Raw genomic sequence first — 23,965 nt, 5'->3', positions numbered from 1 at the left:
TCATACCCCCAAATGTGAAACAACAATCTCTACATAACCTCATCTAAAATCAATTTCTTTCTGAATTATTTTAATGCAAAAATTAAGCTAATTACTGTAATACCCTTAACCTTAATATTTAGATATCAATTGATTCTATTTTTTATTCTTATTTCTTTTTTTCCCTTTTCTTTCTTTTTTCTTTGCGACAACCATTCCTTTTTCTCTTATCTTCTCGGCGACTCTTTCTCTTATCTTCTATTTTCTCCGCGATTTTCTTCTTTTTTCTCTGTAAACAGTGAAAGAGATCTGCGGTAGGTGATGAAAAAATAGTTGAAGGTGATGGAAACAAAATCAATGGCGATTCTTCTTCTTCTAATTTCATTCAAAACGACGAGGCTCAACGTATGAACTTCAGATCTCCTTCTTCCCGCACTTCAGATCTGTTCCTCTGATATAAGTTTTTATTGTTGAGTTTTTGATTTAGGATTGTAAAAGAAGATTCAGGGTTTTTTATGATTAGGATTCTTCATGTTCTCTATAGATCTGAGTTTTTAATAATTTATGGTTCTTATTGTTCTCATTCACGTGTTTTTATTCATTTTATCTTCAGATATGGATTCAGTATAAGTCGGTATTACGCAGTATAACTAGTAGAACTTAGTCGAACTCAGTATAACTAACTCATCAGTAATATTCAGTATTACTCCGTATTAGTAGTATAACGTATATAACTTAGTAGAACTTGGTATAACTGCACTCAGTAATACTCAGTAGTATTCAGTATAACTCAGTACAACTCAGTACAACTCAGTAGAACTTGGTATACTTGGCACTCAGTATAATTTAGTATAACCAGTACAACTCAATAGAACTTGGTATAACTGGCATTCAGTAATACTCAGTAACATTAAGTATAACTAAACATCAGTATTACCCAGCAAAACAAAGTATAACTCAGTATAACTAAGTAAAACTATATTGTATAATATAGTATCTGAAATATGAAAATTTTAAATTTTGAAAATTTGATTTTTTTTTAATTAAAAAAAAAAGAAATTCGAAAATAGAAAAGGGAAAAATCGGATTTCAATATTTCATTAAAGCAACAGGGATATAGGAGATTTCAGAGGCCGATAGGAGATTGACTCTAAACAATTGGGGGTATGGGAGGAGTTGGCTCGTATTTGTATTGCATGTGTAGGTAAAGGGTTAAGGTATATGTGTGGTTGTGCAACATAACAGATTGAAAACCTGTAAACCGCTGCATAGTTTCTTGGTTGATCATGGAGGGACCGCATGAAGTGACATGATTCATCGCCGCAGCGGGTATACGACATGTCTATGTGTAGAGTTGAGAATGTAGTGGAGCGGATCACGCGGGACCCCCCTCAGGTGGGATGAACAAGTAAAAAAGCTGAACTTACGGGACCGATTGAGATGGTTAGCTCTGACGGGGCAACATGAGCGGAGACGGGACTGCGTGAGGTGGCGTGATCTCATGTTGCCACTTTTGGGGCTTACCCTCGTTTCTTGTTCTTTTTCTCTTTTTTCACTGGATGTTCTACCTTAAGTATTTATTATGTTATGTGGTGATTGTTGGTAGATGAGTTTGGGGCTCCTAAAGATCCTCCTATACTTTTATTTTGTCGAAATGTTCATCCTTCCTTCCTTTTTTTTCTTTGAAAGTTTGGTTCATATTGGCGAGTTTTTTTCAAACACTTCATGAGTTTTTTTACTTTGTTGAAAGACAAGTTGTCTTGACACGTATGGCTGGAGATAAGAGTATTTCAGTATGTTGGGCCGATGTGTTACATATATACTATTCATATTTATATTAATTACATGTTCTTTCTGTATCGTTTTTTCTTAAATTTTAATTGTTGCCACCAAAAAAAAAATAAACAAAATGAAGTGATAAGTATTAATCCCTTCAGCTCCCGTGATGGTTGGTTGTAAATAATTTGAACCCACGAAGATTGCAGCTCCCACTAGTCTTTTAGATCTTTCTCAAAACGTCTTAATACAGCTCATTATCACGTACGTTATTCATATAAAATAACATTTTGGATGATTTGGACTTGAAATTCATTGATTATTGGAGAGTTGGAGACTTTTAGAATTAGTTACATATGTTCGGCCTTGCAATTTCAATCGACAGATTTTAAATGATGATATCACTGAAATTATCACAAGGAGTGAATTTTTTTCTTTCAAATAAGAGGTTCAGTCGTCGTGCCTAGGAATGAAACCATAAGGCACACAATAGATCCTAATCAGTTGTGATTAAACTAGGCAAATATGTTAAAATCAGTAAACACCAGAGGTGAACTTGGTAGTTGTTCAGTTGATTGATTGATTGAGGTTGTAAACAATTATAAGAAAGCGCTAAATCTAGGATTTCAGGTAATCAGGATTATACTGATATAGAATACTTAGTTTGTCAATCTTAGAATTCGAATTCTTATGAGAAAGTATTCTAACTTCCGCTGCGAATGAATCCTATTGACTAAGTCCAATATCTCAGCTTCTGCTTGTTGATAAGGATCGAACGTCGATCGATGTTGTTGAGTTAGCATCGATCGATGTTTTCTTAGGCAAGCGTTAGCGAGTTGATTGATAGGTTCACTAGTTTTATCTAAATCGGTTGTCACTTGTTTTTAGCAATCCTAACTCAAGGGAATTTATTCTAGTACAGAACCTACTGTCGTAGTTGTCCACAATCCTAAAATCAAGGTTCTAGTTAGCTACTCTTGATCACATCTATTACAAGCAATTCCATGAAGGATATTTATGAACTTAGCAATTCTATAGTTTGGGCTAATCCCTCAATACCATAATGATATCACTCAAATTACCCTAAGGAGTGATTTGTACTCTCTCAAACAAGAGGTCGAGTTGTAGCACTTAGGGATCAAATTCACAGGGAGCCAAGGCACACAATAGATCTATCTAGTTATGTAGTTAAGCTAGGCAAGTAGGTTTTAAAGCAGTAAATAGCAAAGGTGAACAAGTAATTGTTCCATTGATTGATTGGGGTTTGATGGAATGATGGTTTGCTAGACTAGGGTTTCTATTAATACAATTAGGATTATAATGATATAGGTGCTTAAGTATATATGGATATTCTAGAACTCAAACAATAAGAATAGTCGATCAACCTTCGTATATTTAGACTATCTATCGCCGGATCTAGGACCTCAGCTATCGCTTGTTGTTCTTGAGAAAGTGTCGATCGATACACTTTCAGCCCGTCGATCGATGAAACTAGCGATGAACCTTCTAGGGAGCGTTATCGCACGGGTTGACGTGTTACTAGGTTTAACTAAATCAACTTTCGCTTGTTTCTAGAAATCCTAGCACAATCTAAACTAATCAGACAGAGAACCAAACTTCCGCTTGCGCCCTACTATCTAAAGGCAAGGTCCTAGTTAGTGATAGACCATGGATTTGACCCATTTTTATCCATGGTTTATAAGTCTTGTAACTACTAATTATTATATTATAGAGTCTATTTAGAATATTTATAGGATGAGGAGTGATTTGGAGATAAGTGATGATTTTGGATAATTTTGGAGAATTTTGAAGCAAGCACCCGAGATGACCATCGAGGTCGACCATCGGTCGATAGTGATGAGGAATAATTGATCGATGTTCATGTCTTGAAATCGATTGACAGCAAAGCGCGCAGAAAGCCCATTTGGTCACAGCCGACTTGAAGCCCAAGTCTTCACCAATTTACAAGATTACCCTTGACGAGTTTTAACCTAATTATATAAGTTTTGCCACCATTTTAGAGGAAAAGTGTGCTTTCTTGTTTTATTATTTTTCACAGCAAGGTTTTCTAGGATTTTGATAGATTGGAGAGAAGATCCAAAGTTATAATTTGTGATTGGAACTCTACTAATATCTATTTACTATATTCTAATGAAGTTATCTTACCTAATTGTTGTTATGATTTCCTTAGCCATGTCTGAGTAGTTCCATTATTAGATATTAGGGTTTAAATAGGTTAGGAGGGATTAGCCTCAACTATAGATTGCTGACTTGTGGTAATTGTCATTAGGATTATTCATTAGTGTAAGTTTCTAGATTAGCTACCTAGAACTTGCCCTAGGATTGGTAGATAAAAGCGAGAGCATCATTCTCATCCTGAAAACATTCTAACTGAGCTAAGTTTCTTGCTATGAGTAAGGCGAGAGCTGATCTAGTGAGCTTAGTAAGCTATCATTCAACCGCGCATAAAGCTTAACTAGAAGCACATCGATCAATATCATTATTGAATAATCGATCGACGGAGCGAATGGTGAATCGATCGATATCCCTATAGGATCATCGATCGACACTTTCTAATTGATCGACATACGATAGTTGAGATCATTAGATCTTGTTAATAGACAAGTCCAAACATGCGAAAGATGATAGACTTGTTGACTAAGTAGTTGAGCTTTACATTATCATGCATGCAACTCATTAGGCATCTATAGGATTATAATCCCAAGTTTCTTGAATAAAAACCCTAAGTCTAGCTATTTCCTTTTAAGCACCAAAACCTCAACCAATCAATTGAGCAAACACTTGCTTGATAAAAACTGCAACTTACATTTAAAACCATTAAAACATCCTGCTTAACAAATTATATTTGATTTCTTAGGTTCCCTAGCTCCCTGTGAATTTGATCCCTAATTACTACAACTCGACCTCTTATTTGAGAGAGTACAAATCACTCCTTAGGGTAATTTGAGTGGTATCAATTAGCTATTTTAAAACACAGGCATTAAGAACCTTTTAGTTGTTTCATATTCCTGACACTTAGCAATTCTATATTTTGGGCTAATCCCTCATGACTATTATAACTCTAAACCTAACAGGTGGATCTATTCAAGCATGCAGTTTATCACAAAAATCATAGACTGAATAGATATAAAATAGAAAGCAATATGAAAGCCAAATGAGTTCTAGGAGGACTCTGAAGGATTTCCTCCCTTCTCTCCTAGCATAAACTAAGAACAAGTTGTAAAGAAAGCGTAGCCGTCAACAAAGGCTTAGAAAATACATAAATAGGGTTTTAGGTCGTCTATGGCTATTATGGTAATTTCTGGTTGCTTCTGGGCTTAAGTTAGTCTTGAAATATAATCGGCCCATGTTCTGGAATCACCGTTGATCGACACCAAGGGTGCACCGTCGATCAATGTTCCTTCATCTCCTCGACAGCTCTCTCTCATTAGACAGACTGAACACTCTTCAGTGAAACATGCATAACTTCTGATTTAACCGTTGGATTTACATCAAACTTGTGGCATTGGAAAGCTAACTGAAGTCTCTATCTTGTGGCAAATGATCAGCTCAATCGCACAATGCGAAGGTCTCCATTTATATCAAAACATCTAACATGTATGTGCAGTTGTGCACTCAAAAGCCTCCAAAAGACTCCAAAATCATTATTTTCCTCCAAAACGTACCTAAACCAGAAAACATACTAAAAAGTATCCAAAACAACTATAAAGTATCTAAAAACACCTATATACTAAGCTTAAAGTGGATAAAATCCATGGTATATCACATTATGAACCCCAAATCTAACAAGTGAATTACTCAGACATAATCAAGCAAGACATGATATAATCTGAATAAAAAGCATATAATAGAATAGAGTAGGAAAAATGGAGTTCCAATACAAAGCTCTGAAGGAGTCTTGGATCTTCTCTCAAAACTACTAAAAACCCTAAACTTTGATGGTATGAAAATAATAGAATATGAAGTGTGTATTGCACAAGACAATGGTAGAGTACATAAATAATAGATATAAGTCGGCGAGAGGTAGTTGTGTAATTGTTGTGTGTCTTGGGCTTTAAGTCGGTCAAGACATGTGGCTTCCTTCTCACGCCCCGATTTTCGTCGACCACAATGGATCTTTGTCGATTGACGTTTGACTCTAATGTCGACTCTCAGCTGACTCGATGGGCAGCTACGAGTTTCGTCTAAGTTTTTCTCCAAAATGCTCCAAAATCACCACATTGCTACAAAACATACCTAAACTTGTAAATACAGATATTCATTAAAAAATATCTCACTCCAACATCAAAAATATATTTTAAACATAACATGTGATGCTTACGGCAGGTGGTTTTCTAACTGACTCAACTTCTGTAGGTAGTTTCAGCTAACGAATCTTACGAACTGGCCACACTGATTATGTCACAAATTGTTTTGCTTCTTCCTCATAGTCAAGGCTAGCTTTGTAAGTACATATAAATCTTATTATATAAAGTTTGGTTCTTCAAAGTTGCTAATTAACATGATCACGACATGTGTCAACAAATTTTCTAAGATTTTGACATGTGTCAAAAATATGATATTTTTTTTTTAGGATTTAAAAGAGATTTAGAAAATAAAAGTTATTATTACAAAAATATTATTTTAAGATTCTTTTAAGATTTTAGAAAAAGACAATCAATACAATACTAAAAGGAAGATATAATCCACTGGGAGAGTGTCCACACAGGATTGAAAAATCAACCAATCATGATATAAGGTTTTGACACGTCAGCGGTTCCCTCAATGTCTCTTTCTTCCGTAAATCATTAAACATCTTGGGCTTGAAAATTTCTTGGGCTTATTGATTTTTTTGTAGGGTTTCTTAGTTGTCGTCACAAGCAGTAACTCCCGTCATATTGTCTTCTACCAGTTCCTTTGACGGAGAAACTAAGTGTTGATGGCATTCAATCAATTCACCCACTTTCTCCTCATCAATACAGGTTTTTCTCCTCCCCCATCAATCGAATTGGATACATATATATAGTCTCTAGGATCTCAAGAGGAATCTCAAACGTCTTACGAATCATCTACCTGCGACAACCCTACAAGTAGAAGTTCTTAGAATGGCGATTACTCAGCTCCACTTCTCCGATTTGAAAGCTGGTCGTTTGGATGACAGAGTTGTCACAAGTCTTCTTTGTTTTGGGAGGCTAGGAACGCTAAGAAATCTGGGGAGCTTATGAGTGTGGATTTCATGCTCCTCAATGAGAAGGTAGCGAATCTTGAAAAGCTTTCTTTTAATTACTTTAATATTTCCGCAAGAGTATGTACCATTTAAAATCAACATTCGCTGGGTGTGCAGTGCCCTCGACATTCCAAGATTACGGGGAAGAAAGTCACAGTTGGTCTTATCTCTGCAACCCCCTCTGAACGCATCACTACTCTTTCCAACGGCGGCGTTAAAACCTAGGTTAGATCTTGAACTTGAAGAGATTCATTTTTTGATGCAATTCCTATAGTTTTGAATTTGGTGATTGTAATTTTAAACAGCTCCAGTATGGGGGGGGGGGGAATTGTGAAGTGCATTGATTTAGTAATGTTTCGTGCTGTTTATATGCCTTACCTACACGGACAGTAAAGCACGTGATTAATACACACCTGCTGGTGGCAATCTCTATCTTTTAGATTGCTCTTTTCTATGCTGCAACCTCATACCTGGTGTGAGGCGGGAAGCTCGCAAGGTGTGAAGCGTGAAAGTGAGACTGAAACTGAAACTGATGCCTGACTCAGAGAACCGGCTAGCTTCTCTTTGATTTTTTTTTTCTATCATATATATGGCTTAACAATCTTATGCTTTTCGAAAAGGTTTGGAGAAAATCCATGGTTACAGGAGAAATATAGAGCCACCACTGTGACACATTTAAAACAATTGGAGGCAATGCATGTTAATAAAACAAGTTTCGGTTTTGATTTGTCTCTCCACATTAATTTTTGATAGCTACCCTATTTATACTTTGTCCCAGAGAAGATTGCTGGTTAGTAGTTCCGGTCACCGGTGAGGTAACAATGGTGTAGAAACTCTCGAGAGTTCTTTTGTGGGTTCAAAAAGAAAACATGGCAATGGTGGTGAAACACATTTCAATGAGCTTAGCAATGGAGACACTGGGGTATCATCATCCGTAACTTTAAACCATTGATTTTCCTCTGTACGTTTAACTTTATGCCACAAATATTTTGGGTTCATATATCTGTTAATGTCTTTTGCAGAAAACAGCTATGGTTTCAAGAGGAGAGTTGACGTTTCAAGATATTTACGGTGCACAGGCATTGCTGAATGAAGACGATGAGGAAGGCTATAGTGATTGGGAACCTCAGAAGATGCCAGCTGAGTTTGTGAAATGGTGTTGCTTCAATTGCACTATGGCAAATCCTGGTGATATGGTTCATTGTTATGTATATTTTGCTTACTTTTTCATGTTTGAATAATTTTGTTTCTGATCTTATCATTACCAGCGTCTGCAATTACTTGTCTGAGGCATGGATCTTTTGCATCTCTGTTATTTAAAAGACACTGGTCTCTCACCGAAGTCGAAGAGAAATGTGGAGGTAAGATTTTGCTTCTTTTTGAACATGTCGTTAAGATATATTGCTATTTCGGTACCACATTACCTAACTTCAAGTAACACTAAGCAAGCTCACGTCTCTTTTATCTTGATCTTAGGAAATTAATCTGCAGCTAGCTCAACAGCTGTTGGTTTTGAGGACATAATGTTGCTGCACTCAGAAGTATGATTTTGTACCTGTTATAGTTTCCTGAGATATCTGTTGACGTCAATACAATTTATTTACCTCCAAAGCTTTTCTTCGTGCAATTATTTCGCAAGAGCTCCAGATGGTGAGCTGCTACTTAATTGTCTTAGAGACATATCTAACTGCGAGTAGTTTGTTTATTTCCTTACTTTTGCAAACAAGTCACTAACTGATTTTTTTCTTTCAATTTTAAGGTCTACACTTTAGAGCATGTTAATTTCACAAGCCAGCTTCTCTATAGGTTTGAATTTACCTGCAACGTTTCAGGGTTCATCATGCAAAACATGATTTGCTTGTGTTATTTTGTCTTTCACTGCTCATAATTTCCTATTGTTTGCCAGCTACTTCACCGCCGACACATACTAATAAGTATTGAGCACCTGCTGCTAATCTAGCAGCAGGTTTGTGTGCTGATCTAGCTAAAGAAATTTCCTCATGATAAAATGTTAATCAGCCGGGAACTTAGAAGCTCATTATGTTTAAGCTCAGGTCAGATTGGTAAGTTGCTCAAATGTGTGTCCCGAGGTTAGATGTCTTTAAACTTGCAACTAAAGGTATATTCACACAGCAGTTTTGGTGAGCCTGACATGAACTGCTCGACAAGTTCGAAAAAGTATGGGGGTGTTCAGAAAATTTAAACTATGACGGTCTCTGAGCTAAATGCTTATGTTCTCCATTGTCAACCGCATGTGCATTCCGTTCCTGGTCCATTCTGCTAAATGTTATCACAACAATATACATATTACACACATGTAATATTACGTCTACATCTTCAGTTGATTATTTTGTTCTGGTACTTATCTTTTACCAGCTTAAACTTTAACGGTTTCGATAGATAAATGTTTGGTTTATCTCACTTGATCAACTCCTCCGAAACTAAGTCATTGCCTTCCAAAAAAAATATCAAAGTACTTTGATGGAATGAATTAGCTACGCTGTTACATACCATATTTACTTTACAAATCCCAAGCTTTTTCATAAGTCCATAGTCATCACCTCCATCCATTTCACACTTCCAACCACGTCATTATTTCGAATCAAGAGTTTGACTATAATATGATGAGAATAAATATACTCGAAGATAAAAAAAAATCTCGCTGAGTTCTACAAGTAATAAACCTGTTTCTAATATTAGATAAAAGTCACCGGATTTGAATATTACTTGATAAATTACAGAGGTATAAGAGAAACTATTACATGTTACCGCTACAATATAGTTGACCGGTTCGGCACATGTTACTATTACAAGCTAATTACCAAAATTATTTTCATCATTTGACGAATATTTGTCCACCATATCTATTACCATATTAAATAAAACAAAACCACCTTCTATGCTTTAACATTTAGAACCAGATTCAACCAAAACAAACCCAAAAAAAGTTATGTATCTTTAGACGATGGAAAAATATGTGAAACCCCATAAATGACATCAAAAAGTACATAGACTAACATTCTTGACACAATGTTAAAAAAAGAACACAACTGCAACTCACAGATACGGAGTAAATGTCCAAAACAAACATCAATGCTACACTAACAAATATTAAGTTCGTCTATTTCATTCGATACACACACGGTCAATCAGTTTTATATCTTAAGATAATACTTCAAAAAGCAAGCTAGTGGAGTTTATTAGAAGTTATATATATAATTTAAGGATTAAATTTTGAAATACACTTTTAAAAATAAAAATAAAAATTATATTTTCAAATAAATTATTATTCTTTTACTGAAAATTAAAAATTGAAACATCATACATTAATTTTCAGTATCTGTTAAATTATTGTTTTATCTTCGTAACAAAATAATGATGAGAAGTAAAAATACAATCTATATATTTACATCTTATTTCATTTGGGTGAGAGGTCTGTATTCATACAGAAGAATACCGTAAAAAAAAAAGAAATACCGTAAATTAACAAAGCCCGAATTTTACTTGATTTTAACCCCAACTTGATTTAGTTTTTTATTTTTATATCAATAATTATAACCCCTTCTCGAATCAATAAAATATTTAATTTTATTGAAACAAGTAGTTCTAAAAAATAAAAATATCGCAATAAGGAAATAAAATTAATTGAAAAATACGTCTAAAACATTAATAAAACTTATAAGAAAAGTAAATCAACAACATATAGTTATGAAATCATATAATATCTATTTTCAATATTATTAGCGTTTGCACTCAGATAATTTTAAATTCATTTTATAATTTATGTTTTGTGAAAATTGATAGATATGCATTATATATATAATCAAATAGTAATATAATATATTAAACTAAACTAAAATTTATATAAGTAACCCGGGCGTAGTCCGGGAAAACCACTAGTTATCAACATAAATCATCAACTTATTTCTATTACTTAACGAAATATGGAACATATTCATACCTCGGTAGCCAAACCAATGTCTTTTCCATTTTCCAACAATAACACCACAGCTCCACACCAATTTATACAAATTTTGAAGACAAATACAACGATGAGACTCAAATATATCAAACCAGAACGAAGAAAAACTAAAAACCAGACAAAAAGAACAGCGCTAATATAATCTACAGCAACAAGAAGCTTCAATATGCAAGAAGAATCTGCAGAAATAAAATGGGAAACATTTAGTCTTAGTTTAGATCATTTGCGAACATCCTCATACCACTCAAATTACCCTAAGGAGTGAGTTATACTCTGTCAAATACGAGGTTGAGTTGCAGTACTTAGGGATCGAATTCACAGGGAGATAGGGAATTTAAGAAATCTAATATGATTTGTTAAGCAGGGTGTTTTAATGGTTTTAAATGTAAATTGCAGTTTTTATGAAGCAAGTGTTTGCTCAATTGATTGGTTGAGGTTTAGGTGCTTAAAAGGAAATAGCTAGACTTAGGGTTTTTATTCAGGAAACTTGGGATTATAATCCTACAGATGCCTAATGAGTTGCATGCATGATAATGTAAAGGTCAACTACTTAGTCAACGAGTCTATCAGCTTGTGCATGTTTGGACTTGTCTATTAACTAGATCTAATGATCTCAACTATCGTATGTCGATCAATTAGAAATTGTTGATCGATGATCCTATAGGGATATCGATCGATTCACCTTTCGCTCCGTCGATCGATTATTAAATAATGATATCGATCGACGCGCTTCTAGTTAAGCTTTATGCGCGGGTTGAATGATAGCTTACTAAGCTAACTAGATCAGCTCTCGCCTTACTCATACCACGAAACTTAGCTTAATTAGAATGTTTTTAGGATGAGAATGAAGCTCTCGCATTTATCTATCAATCCTAGGACAAGTTCTAGGTAGCTAATCTAGAAACAAACATTAATGAACAAGCCTAATTACAATCACCACAACTCAGCAATCTATAGTTGGGGCTAATCCCTCCTAACATATTTAAACCCTAAAATCTAACAGTGAAACTACTAAGACATGGCTAAGCAGTTCATAACATCAATTAGGTAAGAAAACTTCACTAGAATAGTAAATAGATATAAATGGAGTTCCAATCACAAATTATAACTTTGGATCTTCTCTTCAACCTATCAAAATCCTAGAAAACCTTGCTGTGAAAAATAATAAAACAAGAAAGCACACCTTGCCTCTAACATGGTGGCAAAGCTTATATAATTAGGTAAAAACTTGTCAGGGGTAACCAAACGGGCTTTCTGCGTGCTTCGCTGTCGATCGATGTTAAGACATGAACATCGATCGATTATTCCTCTTCATTATCGACCGATGGTCAAGCTCGATGGTCATCTCCAAAATGCTCCAAAATCATCACTTATCTCCAAATCACTCCTGATCCTATAAATATTCTAAATAGACTCTATAATATAATAATTAGTATTTAAAACACTTATAAACCATGGATAAAAGTGGGTCAAATTCATAGTCTATCAACTCCCCCAGACTTACCCTTTTGCTTGTCCTCAAGCAAAATAAATATGCAGTCTCTCTGAAAGAGATTTAAAAACAACATGGACTCACATGATTTAAAATTTATAATCATCACCTCTACAATATTGCAATCCACATCTAAAAAGTCCTAATCGCAAAAGCACATTATATCATATCCTAGCTTAGCAACCAAATTCATCTAGCCAACAACTTAGCAAATCGTGTCTGACATTCCCCTCTACCAACCTCATTTCTTAGCATATATAAAAGTGTAGGCTTTACCTTGGGGATATCGATCACAGAATGCAAAGAATTTCAAACAAGTATCTGGACCTGCGGGTAAACATTAGTTCATATTCTCTCTCTACTAATTTTCTCTCCTAATCAAAGTATGCTTATATTTGCAAAATCATTGACCAAGATCGGACAGGCTTCCATGAATCAAACCTTAATGGTTGTTGCCACCAAGTCATGTTCACTTATTTTTGACCTATATCCTTGTGAAGCAAGCTTTAATGGCTGTAGCCACCAAGTCCCGTTTAATCTTTTACCTATAGAATTCTTATGAAGCAAGCCTTAATGGTTGTAGCCACCAAGTCATGTTCGAATTCCTTTCTAATAAATCTCTAATAGATATATATATAATAATTAATTTTTTTTATCTATCTATCTACAATTCGAAAATAGAGAGAGAAAGGGTGATTAATCTATCTACACAATGCTTTACCTTCCAGACTTGTTTGAAGAATCAGATCCCATGTATACCAATTTCCAAGACAAGCAGTTGTGTCAAGTTTAGTGTTGGAGGTCAGCTTTGATTCCTTCAAACAATCTCAGCAAGTGTGAATAGTTGACAAGTTTATCCACTTTAGTATCTTTAGTACTATCTACAATCAGTAAGTCTAGAATGGTGCTAAAGAGTGGTTAGATAACAAGCAAAAATCTATAAGTTCATTATCCCGTTCTTGACTCAATAAAACTTTTTGAAAAACGTTTTAATAAGACTAGTAAATAATAAACTATCACTAAATCTCCCCCCCAGACATAAACTACACTGTCCCCAATGTAAATTGATATACCTTGGATTTGACCCGTTTTTATCCATGGTATATAAGTATTTTATTATATATATATATCTATGTTTTCTACTCTTCTAGGTATGTTTTCAGGTTTATGTGCATTTCAGAGTAAAGCTATGACTTTGGAGCATTTTGGAGCTTAAAGGACATTTCACCCGAGCTGACCACGTAGAGATCGACGAGAGGAAGAACAATCGATCGATGCGCATCAGTGCTGACGATCAATACCAGGAGATTCCTCGACAGATGAAGATTAATATCGATCGATATACACAAGTACCATCGATCGATGTCGAGACACCAGACACGCGACATTTGGATTCAGCAGACTTAAAAACCAAGGCCAAGCCAAATTACCAAAATACCCTGACGAGTTTTTAACCTAGTAGATTATATACTGCCTAAGTGTTTTGACGGCATGAGAGCTTTTATAGACCTAGTTTTGTTACAAGTTTCATTTGGGAGAGAATATCACTTATGATTGGAACTCCTTGTTTTCATTTCTTTTCATCTATACTATGAGTTTCCATTCCTTATTGTTATGAATTGCTTTGCTATGTCTGAGTAGTTCAATTATTAGATCCAGGGTTCAGATAGGTTTGTGGGATTAGCCCCAAACTATAGATCTGCCTTGTTGTGATATTCATGATAGATTTATATTCATTGCTTGTTTTAGCCTTGCTAACTAGAACTTGATCATAGGATTGCATACTCAAGCACCCTTGTTATCCCATCCTGACATCTATCTATCATATTAGGATTTCTAGAGAGGGCTAACCGCCAATTTAGTATCTTAATAGGGCATATCATACTCGCGCATAGGCCTGGCTAGAATCCGTCGATCGATGTCCTCAACTGACTATCGATCGACGTTGGCAAAGGTGTATCGGTCGACGTCTTAATAGACCATCGATCGACACTCTCTCGTCGTCGACATACTAACCGTTGAGACACGAGATGTAGTCTGTTGACCAGTGAAACATGCGACAGCTGATCACTGAGTTAAGCGATTGAGCTCTAATATATCATGCATGCAACAGTTAGGCATCTATAGGTATTATAATCTCCAACACCTGAATAGTGGCCATGCATCTAATATCATTTCCAACCAAGTTACATTTATTATTTACTCGCTTGTTACTATTGCTATTTCATTTAAACATTTACAACCTTTAGAATTAAGAAACACTAGATTTAATTGTTCCCTAGCTTCTTGTGGATTCGATCCCTAAGTACTACATCTGAACCTCTTTTGATGAGAGTAACACTCCTTAGGGTAATTTGAGTGGTATCAAATTTGGCGCCGTTGCCGGGGAGCTTTGATCGCCATTAGATTTAGTTTTATTGATTCTTATTCTTTTCTCTACCCCCTTTCTAATAATCTTTTTCTTGTCTTTTCAGGTGCATACCCAGCGGTACCAGAAGCAACAAGGAGAAAGACTTGCTGTTCTCAGACGATCCTGCTCATTTGGAACGCACCATCCGTAGAGGTCAACGTTCCACATCGCTTGACGCAACAACTTCGTCGTCGATCGATACGCACAACCAACCGTCGACCGACACCAGACCATCATCGTCGATCGATCCCGATCGTTCGACAATGATCGATACTACGCCACGTACGTCGATCGATACCGTGTCGTCAAAAATGGTAAACATTATTATTCTAACACAGGACGAGAACGGAAACCTGTATGACCAGGCCGGTCATCTGCCTAATGAAACAGGTCAGAAAATAGATGCTCAGGGGACTGTAATCCCTGATGCTGATGCTACAGGAGCTGCTCAACCTGTAGATGAGGACGCTCGATCGAAACCACTGGCCAACTACAATCGCCCAGATGAGTACTATTCCAACAGATCAGCCATTCGACTTCCAGAGATCCAGAAGCAGAATTTCGAGCTGAAGCCTCGATACTACACTCTCGTGTCGCAGATACCCTACTCTGGGTTACTGCACGAGCATCCTATGGACCATCTGGAACGGTTCGAGGATCTAATCGCTGCTATTCGGATGGAAGGAGTCCCCGAAGATTACCTGCTGTGCAAGCTCTTCAGATACACGCTGAATGGAGAAGCGATGCACTGGCTTAGGCAGAAACCCATAGGATCTTTAACATCCTGGACCGACATCAAGAATGCTTTCTTACGAAACTTCTTCGATGAGGCGCGCGCTGAAGAACTTCGGAACAAAATTTCCGCATTCTCGCAGAAGGCTGGAGAGTCCTTCAAAGATGCGTGGATTAGATTTAGGTTCTTCCAGCGAGACTGTCCACACCACGGATTTAACGAAGTGCAGCTGCTAAGCACTTTCTTCCGAGGTCTCGCCCTACAGTATCAAATGGCTCTTGATACGGCGAGTGAAGGAAACTTCACTACTCGGAATCCGTTGGAAGCTGTGAGACTTATCGAAAACCTTGCTAACACCAGCAGCACCAAAACCACTGACTCTGAACGGAAGAAGTCTGCAGCCTCTATCGGGAAGGAACAGATGGACGAAGTAAGAGCTAAGTTAGATGTGGTGCACGAGCTTCTTAGGAAGCAAGTCTTTTCAGTTGAAGGAGAAGTAGCAGATACGGAAGGAGAAGAAGATGTGAACTACATCGGAGGTACAGGATTCCAGAAATTTGGAAACCAGGGCGGAAACAGAAACTTCTTTGGAAATGGTCAAAGAAGTAACCAAAGTTCACAATTTCAAAAACCCTTCAACAACAGCAAAAGCTACTCGAACTCTTACTACCAAAATCCACCACCCCAGACTCAGGAAAGCAAGATCGTAGAAATGCTTGATCGAGCACTGTTGGGACAACAACAAATCACCGTGGATTTCAACGGTAAAATAGACTCCGCCTACAACAATCTGAACACCAAAATCGAGACCTTAGGGACTCAGGTGAGAAAACTTGAAACCCAAGTAATTCAGACGGGCGAGACTATAAAGTGGCAAGAAGCTTTCGCTAGAGAGGCAGGAGCCGACAAAGGGAAACACCACGTAAATGCCATCATAGATGATGATTTCTGGCAAGTGGTGAGAAATGAAAAGCTTGAGGAAGGAGACTTCGAAATCGAAAGCTCCATGAGTCTCGGCGGTTCTCAATGGTGTCGACCGATGTCGATGAACTCGCATCGATCGACAGACCATGATGAAGATCGATGGACGGATTACTCCAGTCATCGATCGATGTCGTCCGCTAAATCGACTGATTGCAATGCAGTTCGAATTCCAACTCATGAAGAATTTGCAGCTAAGCATCCTCACCCATCCTCCCCTTTCTATGATAAAATCGATCGATCGGTTGAGCCAACCATCGATCGACAGAGTGAGTCCGACGTCGATCGTCACAACACACCTCCCATCGATCGACAGGCACCTCTGACATACCGAGTGCGGTTACCCTCAATCGATAATGATTACATCAACGCACTCAGACCACCACCTAAACCATTAGCTAACCCACCCGAACCAAAACCCAACCCTTTAAATAGTTCACCAGAATCCGTTCAAGAAGAACAAGAAGCTGAAGGGAGAAGGTTAAGGAAAAGAAAGGAGAAGATTCCTAAAAACCTTAAGAGGGAAGCTAACGATAAGGAGATGGATGGTTTCACTACATCGATCGATCTTAAGATGGAAGAGTATCTACATCGATCGATACTACTCTAAACCACAAGGTCTACATCGATCGATGCAACTGTACCTACATCGATCGATACTACTCTAAACCCTAATCTTTCTATTTCTAAATTGAATGATTATGCAAACATTGATTACGGTTTTCTAACACCTGATGAATTTGGTATTTTCAGGGACCCAGATGGCAACGCACGTGCAATAGATGGAAGGATTTTACAAGTGTCCAGAGAGGACATAGCAGACATCCTTCAAGTAGCCAATGGACCTGACAACCTATTCTCACAGCAACGTGGCACTCCAGACGTCATTCAAGCAGATCCTAACAACCACGTAGGAGTCGCCACAACAGAAATCAATCCAGATCTATCACGCTAACCAAAAGGCAAGCATCGATCGACGGAACAACGGAGACATCGATCGACAGGGTAACACCAACATCGATCGATAGAGATGACCCAACGTCGATCGACAGACGGTATGAATTTGGGAACCGCGCTTTTGACATGTACGGAGCCAGAAAGTTCACTTGGGAACAAAGGGACGAGTATGGAGTCTACAGAGATGAGTGTGGACACGCACGAGGCGTAGCTGGTAAGATGATACCTGTCACAAAGGACGACATCAGGAAATTACTGGAAAGAGCATCTCTTTTTGAAGAGAGCCACATCTGTCTTCCAGAACATGCCACTTCCTTCACACTCACAAGACTGGCACCAGAACTCTACACCAAATATGAAATCGATTAGATGGTGTTTGGTATTTGTGGAGCTCAGGAGAAACTTGGAGAGGAGCTCAAAACATTGGTAGAAGATACACATCAGCCTTTGGATAGAGGCTACAATGAGCTTTTCAGAAGTATGGCAGAAATGAGAACAGAAATTGAGAGTTTACGTCAGCAACTTGAGAAGGAAGCTACGACCTCCGCATCGATCAACGCAACATAGGAAACATCGATCGACGTCAGTCTTCCTACAGCCCAGATCTCTGCAGAACCGCAATGCTCAACACAACACAGGGATGAATGGGAAGTCTCATACATCGACACGAGGATAAATGACGTTTACTGCCCTCTCAACAACAACGTGGACTGGCTAAGCACTAAAATCGAGCTACTACAGCACAATCTGGACACCATTCGCAAGAAGGACCAACAACCAGCCACATCGTTCGACATGTGTACCTTCACATCGCTCGACGCTAAAGTCACAGCCATGAATGAGAGGCTGAGGACTTACGAGGACATGCATGACCGCTTTATATCACCAGTCATGACATATTTAAACAAATTGTCTAGTCAATTGCTTCATGCCCAAAAGGATATTGAGAACATTACTAATCAAAGTTTTTTGCAGGCAAAATCAGCATCAATCGACAGACTACGAGGGCCTTGGATTGATGGCAAGAAACATGTGGAGTTACTTCCTTACACAGCAGGAGAGGTTGACAAGATCACATCCAAGATCTACACTGCTCTAGACACCATGGAGGAACGACTTGACAAACGTTGCGATGACATCTACTTTCCATTCGACAACAAAATCAGTGGACTAGACAGCCACGCAGAATGGCTACAGAAAGAAGTCAAAGCCATTCAAAGGCAACTCGCAGCCCAACACCAGATATCATCATCGATCGACAGGAATCGAGCGAAATCGATCGATGGCAACTCGCCGAGATCGACCAACGAACACCTAATCGCATCGATCGACGCCGAGTCTACACCAACAGCGAGCAACTGATACACAAGACGATAGAGTCAATGCAAAAGGAACTGACAGATCTTTCAGCATACGCCTATGACAACATAGGCTGGCACCAGGTCAGCATTGACAACGTTCAAGAAAGGCTACAGAACATCTCCAATGTACTTGAAAAGATGGATGACAGATGGACAAGAAATGATGAGGCCACAAGAAGTTTCATTGCATCTTGGTCCAGAATGTGCAGAGATGACGTGGATGCTTGCTTTCCAACAAGCAGCTGTTTCTCCACCCAATAGCCAATCACTACCACAGTCAAGCTAAATGACTATAACCAAGCGCTGAGTGGGAGGCAACCCACTATTAGGTATTTTATTTTGGTTTTATTAGCTAGCAATTATTTACTTTCGTTTTATTTCTTTCAGATTTAGGAGACCCAAGTAGGAGGACTTGAATATCGACCGACGACGAAATGTCGAAATCGCTCGACATAGACAACCACACGACGATCGATGTACCACTTACACATCGATCGATATCTAATCGGGTCAGATGTATCTTCCTTACTTGTTTCATTTCGTACATCATAAACTATTCATCATAACTCCGGCTGAGTTACACTGGGACAGTGTAATTTAAGTCTGGGGGGAGATCTACTGATATAATCTATTTTATTCTCATATAAAAAGGAATTTTAATAAATTATGCTTAGCTATTGAAAATAAGGACTATAATCTTATATTGATTCAAACTTGAATATCTAACCAATCTTTAGCACTATTTTAGATTTACTGATTGCAGATAGCACTAAAGATGTTAAAGCAGATCAACCTATCAACTACACACTTGCCTTGAACCGTATGAATTAACCAAAGCTGATTTCCAACACTAAACCTGACATAACCGCTTGTCTTGGGGCTTGGTATACATGGGATCGGATTCTTCAGACAGGTCTGGAAGGTAACGCCTAGTGTAGATTATTTATCACTTTTTCTCTCTCTAAATTTCGACCCTAGATTAGTTAGTGAGTTTCATAAAAAAAAAAACAAAAAAAACAAAAAAAAAAATATATATATATACCCTAAACCTAACTCTTGCCTTAAAAAAAAACACATTCAGAACATCAAGAACACAGATCTGAGATTAGAGAGAGAGGCAAGAAGCAAGAGCTAAGAAGAGATTGAAGGAGCATCTACAAAAGATAGTGGAGAAGCAAAGGGGGATCCGGTCAAGAGTCTCAGACTACTTCTTTCCCTTTAGAGTGTAGATTTCATCTCCATACACACAGGTTCAGTAAGCTTAAGCCCTCAGCTTATTGTCGTGTTGTCTCTATGTAGATAGAGAAACTCAGAGGTGGTTGTGTAAGAAAGCTCTTGTATACACTTGATACTAGGGAATCGTTGAGAATACCGTCTTCTCCTCAGATGTACCGACAGGGAACTGGGTCACCAAAGCTTGTGTGTCTTTAACAAACTCAAACAAGAACAAGAAGTGTGCTAATGTTAATTAGTCAAGTTAGAATAAACCGGTTAAGGATCTACTTATTCTCAACAATTAGTATCAGAGCATCAGCTTTGGCAGAGAAAGGTTACAGTTTCAGTTTCTAATCTGCTATTGGTGTTTGGCTACACAGGTTCAGGGGTTTCTGGTTCTGTTCAGCATTTGGAGTTGTTTGAAGAAATTAAAGCTTGTTGGTCTGGGTGTTCAGCTTTAGCAGAGAATAAAGTCTTGTCTTGGAACCACCTCAAGGTAAATTTGAGGTGAAGAAGTTTGACGGTCAATGAGACTATGGTTTATGGAAGTTTAAAATGATTATGCAGCTTGAGCTTCAGGGCTTGGATTTTGTTCTTGAAGAAGAATAATCCAGCAGTTCTGTTAAAGGAAAAGAAAAGGATGGTGAGGTCACAGAAGCTAGGAGTTCTCCGGTTGATCCGCTAAAAAAGGAGAAGGATAAGAGAGCAAAGAATCTGATATGCTCTTCTCTTAGCAACATGATCCTGCGAAAGGTTATGAAGGAGACAACAGCTCTAGGAGTAAGGAAGGCTCTGGAAAGGGATTATCAGACAAAGTCCTTACCTAACCGAATTTATTTGAAGCAGACGTTTGCCACCTTTAAGATGGAAGAGCACAAAAGCATAGAGGAGAATCTTGATGTGTTTCTGAAACTGGTAGACAATTTGGCAAGTTTGAACATTAATGTGAGCGATGAGGACCAAGCAATCCAGGTCATGTCTAGTCTCCCAAGGCAGTTTGACTCACTGGTTCATACACTTAAATACGGTAATGGGAAGGAAACACTGACTCTGAATGAAGTAACCAGTTCTGCTTATGCCAAGGAAGTTGAGATAAAGGAAAATGGGCTCATTGGAAAGGCTAAGTCAAATGCAGAAGGTTTGGTTGTGGCCAGGGGTAGACCTGAGAGGGAGGGTTCTGGCCAGTCATGTGGAAGATCCAAGAGCAGGGATTCAAGGTCTAAATCTAGACCAAAGAATCAACATAAAGCTAGAGAGTGTTGGATATGTGGGAAGGAAGGACACTTCAAGAAAGATTGTCCTGAAAAGAAGAATGGGAAAGCAGCTGATTCTGCAAATGTCGCTCAAGAAAAGGAGTTTCCTATGATCTTGACAGCAAGTGAAAAAGACCCCAAGAGTGAGTTGGTCATGGATTCTGGATGTACATTCCACATTACACCAGATAGAGATGTTTTATTTGACTTCAAAGAGATTGATGGTGGAAAGGTATTAATGGGAAATAATACTTTCAGTGAAGTCAAAGGTATAGGAAAGCTGAAGATCATAAACTCAGAAGGAGCTACGGTTATCTTGACTGAGGTGAGATACATGCCAACCATGAGCAGGAACCTCATCTCTTATGGCCAGTTAGAAAAGAGCGGTTGCAAGTATGAAGGAGAAGACTTCACAGTTACTTTCTACAAGAATGACAAGAAAGTGATATCTGGAAAATATCAAGATTGGCTGTATTATTTGCAAGGATCGGTGGTGAAGGGAGAAGCATCTGTTGTCAGAGCTGATGTGAACTTGACAAACAAATGGTACTCAAGGTTAGGACACATGAGTCTTAAGAACATGAATCTTCTGGTCAAAGGAGGTTATTCAGACTCAAAGGAGGTTATCTAGACTCAAAGGAGGTCCACACTTTAGATTTTTGTGAGGAGTGTGTATTTGGAAAGTCCCACAAGCAAAGCTTTCCAGAGGGCAAACACACTACAAAAGGTATTCTTGAATACATTCACAGTGATCTATGGGACTCGGTTTCGAATGAGCCAACTCTGTCAGGATGTAGATAGTTTCTTACATTCATCGATGATCACTCAAAAAAGGTCTGGATCAGGTTCTTAAGGAGTAAAGATGAGGTGTTTGAGAAATTTTCAGAGTGGAAGGTACTTGTGAGAATTTTTCAGAGTGGAAGGTACTTGCGTTTATACTCCGCAGCAGTATGGAGTGTCTGAGAGGATGAACAGGACAATAGCAGATAAGATCAGGTGTATGTTGGCAGAAACAGGAATGGAGAAGAAGTTCTGGGCTGAGGCAGCATCGACTGCGGTTTATCTGATAAACAGGTCTCCTAATGCATCTTTGCGGTTTCACATTCCAGAGGACGTGTGGTCAGGGTCAAAGGTTTATTACAGTCACCTTAGGCGGTTTGGTTGTGTTGCTTATGTACACAGAACAAAGGACAAGTTAGGTCCAAGAGCTGTTAAGGTATTCTTCGTAGGTTATCCACAGTGTACTAAAGGTTACAAGGTGTGGTTACCGGAAGAGGAAATATGTACTATCGGCACGAATGAAATCTTTGATGAAGAGAAGCTGTATAAAGATCCAGGTCAGATGGAAGCGGCTAATTCTATGAAAAAGAAGAAACTCACTTTTAGCACTGATCTTATTTAAGGGCCGACTAAAAGTGGTCAGTTCATAAGTCTACTGGTCAAGGTGGAGAAGCTTCAGGAAGTGGGGAATCTACTGGTGAAGGTGGAGATACTTCGGAAAATTCACAATCAGAAACTCAATCAGAAGAGGAAGAGGAATCTGAGGAAGAAGAGGAGGAAAATCAAAACCAAGATGAGTTTTTTTATGATTATTTGTTGGCAAGAGACAGGGAAAGGAGAGTCATCAGACCACAATCGAGGTTTGAAGGATCTGATTTTGTAGCTTATGCTTTGGCTGCAGCAGAACGCTTGGAGATGGATGAACCAAAGTCGCTAGCAGAAGCTAGAAGAAGTAGAGACTGGGATAAGTCGAACAAAGCTATGGGAGAGGAGAAGCAATCTCTTGATAAGAATGATACTTATGAGCTTGTTCCAAAGCCGGAAAAGCAGAGGATAATCGGGTGTAAATAGATCTACAAGATTAAGGAAGGTATTCCAAGAGTGGAAGATCGCATGCATAAGGCGAGACTTGTACCTAAAGGGTTTACACAGGTTGAAGGAGTAGATTACAATGAGATATTTGCTCTGGTGGTTAAGCATGCTTCTATTCGAATCATGCTATCAGTTGTGGTGAATTTTGATCTGGAGTTGGAGCAACTGGACGTCAAGACTGCTTTCTTACACGGTACACTCGATGAAGTCATCTACATGAGTCAGCCAGAAGGTTTCATAGAGAAAGGAAACGAAGACAAGGTTTGTCCACTGAAGAAGTCTCTCTATGGGTTAAAGCAGTCGCCTAGGAAGTGGAAACAGAAGTTTGATGATTTTATGAAGTCTCAAAAGTTCCGGAGGTGCAGGGAAGATCCATGTGTTTACACTAAGGGATCAAGTATTGATGATAGAGTATATCTCTTAATGTATGTTGATGACATGCTTATAGCAGCAAATGATATGGAGAAGATCAAAGCGCTGAAAGCAAGTTTGAAGGAAAATTTTGAGATGATGGATCTAGGGCCAGCAACTAGGATCCTCGGTATCGATATCATCAAGGATAGGAATAAGGGTATTCTGAAGCTATCACATGAAATGTATCTTAAGCAGGTTTTGAGAACTTTTAACATAGAGGATTGCAGGGCTTTTGTAACTCCATCTAATTCTCAGTTCAAGCTTAAGAGTCTAACTCCAGAGGAGTTGGTTGTGGAGACACGGTTGATGAGCT

At 38.1% G+C, this 23,965-nt stretch overlaps 1 long non-coding RNA gene and 1 other non-coding gene across 9 annotated transcripts; one reads left to right on the top strand and one right to left on the bottom strand.

The window, feature by feature from the left end:
• Positions 1-6,008: 6,008 nt before the first annotated feature.
• Positions 6,009-12,604, top strand: LOC103847767. 8 transcript variants are annotated; one of them, XR_004452595.1, is made up of 8 exons: positions 6,009-7,009; positions 7,100-7,207; positions 7,288-7,904; positions 8,005-8,343; positions 8,459-8,523; positions 8,742-8,788; positions 8,889-9,036; positions 9,119-12,604. It is a non-coding gene; the product is annotated as an uncharacterized LOC103847767 (long non-coding RNA). The 8 variants fall into 8 exon arrangements; XR_004452590.1 differs by having other exon boundaries at positions 6,012-7,009; positions 8,459-8,632; XR_628844.3 differs by having other exon boundaries at positions 6,014-7,009; positions 8,459-8,632; positions 8,889-9,045.
• Positions 12,605-15,709: 3,105 nt separating this feature from the next.
• LOC117129420 lies at positions 15,710-15,815 on the bottom strand. Its single transcript, XR_004453069.1, has one exon. It is a non-coding gene; the product is annotated as a small nucleolar RNA R71 (small nucleolar RNA).
• Positions 15,816-23,965: the final 8,150 nt, after the last annotated feature.

The sequence above is a fragment of the Brassica rapa genome, chromosome A10 (genome assembly GCF_000309985.2).
Source record: "Brassica rapa cultivar Chiifu-401-42 chromosome A10, CAAS_Brap_v3.01, whole genome shotgun sequence".
Lineage (NCBI taxonomy): Eukaryota > Viridiplantae > Streptophyta > Magnoliopsida > Brassicales > Brassicaceae > Brassica > Brassica rapa.
This window is presented reverse-complemented; position numbering and strand designations above follow the sequence as displayed.